The 1,618-nt window shown below is 42.9% G+C and overlaps 1 pseudogene; it reads right to left on the bottom strand.

Annotated features, from left to right (window-relative positions):
- Positions 1-633: 633 nt before the first annotated feature.
- On the bottom strand, positions 634-796 carry LOC126250431 (U2 spliceosomal RNA; annotated as a pseudogene).
- Between the last annotated feature and the right edge of the window lie 822 nt (positions 797-1,618).

Genomic DNA, 1,618 nt, shown 5'->3' with positions numbered 1-1,618 from the left:
ACAAAGAGTTGTGCCACGCTACGACAAGTGCCTACAATATTTCGGAATCTATGTAGAAAAGTAGTTTAACAGTTGCAGATTTTTGTACAATAAATATTTTTCTGTATCCGTACACGTTTGTTTTATATAACCAAACGGAACTTACTTTGTGGCAGAATCCTTCTGTGGTCGGTGTCAGATGTCTGTTGTCAATAGTATTCCTCAAAAAGAACTTCGGTTTCTCTCCAGAGATTCACATTTCGCTACCTGGCGTGTGTAACCCAACAGCTGGAAAAAAATTACTCAACGTGGAAAGTGACTAAAGTGACTCCCATGATCAATTTAATTAATTAGCATATCAATTCGATATCAATGACAGCACCAGGCGGGTGGAAGCGGGGGCTAGAGTACCACGGATAGGATTCAGGAGTTGGAGTGGCAATGAGGCGATTTTTCGTTGCGGAGATATCTGTTAACGAAATTTCAATCTCCCACCTACACAGGAATAGATGACCATCGTAATAAAATCACCCATATTACCGAATTTAGAATGTGACATGTAGTATAAACCTTATATTTACAACTTCTCTGTGCTGCTACCTTTACAGAATTCGTATGTAGCGAAGGATTGGATTATTTTAAGAGAGTTAGAAAGGAAGGAAGGAAGTATCCTGTGACAGAGGTAGAACATGATCTTAGTTCTTCGTTATGAGCCGAAAATGAATTTAATATTCTAGTCCTGTGATGCAGGATGTAACAGATATTAAGCTGATTAGAACAGATTTTTTAGCTGATCAGAGAATACTTAGAGTGATGTAGCCTATGCCATACTATTACAGGATTTTCACAACAAGTAACGGTACTTTAACGATGTGAAAGCGTGTTTATGCCGCAATTTCGTCTGTCTTGGAAAATAATTCGTATGAAAGTTTTTGTGTGAGAAATTCTAAGTATACGGCAGCAACATCCCTATCTTGGATTGTGTAAATTGAATTTTTTTATTCTGCGGGATTCTACGTTAGGATGGATCTAGTTACAACTACTGTATACGTCCAAGACGCACCTTCTTGTCTCGCCAGCGGCCGACCGGAAGTGGCGGCTCATCCTAGTGCGACCGGCTGGTACAAAGACATGATTCCGGCTACCGGCTACTTGGCTCTTGCCCGCTGCCACGGGGCTTAACGAAGCAACCAGAATGCCGACTGAGTGGCGACAGAAGCGGATATGTGTTTTGCTTGAGAAGATTCAGTAAGATGGGTGACAGTCTCTCCAACCTCTAAGCATTTGGTAGGACCGACATGTGAATGCTGTGGAAGGGCGCGCAGCTGCTGATGCGTGTTCAGGTCTTGGGCTGTAGTGCATCTTACGTAAAATGAAGCTTTGTAATTGCAAGATTTGAGGGTGTTGGCCAATTTGTCAGACAGATTTCTTAAATATGGGATAGTACACCAGTTGGTTTTAGATATGACTGTTGCTGCAGATCCGGCCGGTGTGGCCGTGCGGTTAAAGGCGCTTCAGTCTGGAACCGCGTGACCGCTACGGTCGCAGGTTCGAATCCTGCCTCGGGCATGGATGTGTGTGATGGCCTTAGGTTAGTTAGGTTTAATTAGTTCTAAGTTCTAGGCGACTAATGACCTCA

Source organism: Schistocerca nitens, chromosome 3 (assembly GCF_023898315.1).
Source record: "Schistocerca nitens isolate TAMUIC-IGC-003100 chromosome 3, iqSchNite1.1, whole genome shotgun sequence".
NCBI classification, from domain to species: Eukaryota; Metazoa; Arthropoda; class Insecta; order Orthoptera; family Acrididae; genus Schistocerca; species Schistocerca nitens.
The sequence above is the reverse complement of the archived record's forward strand: the minus strand, read 5'-3'. Positions and strand labels throughout refer to the sequence as shown.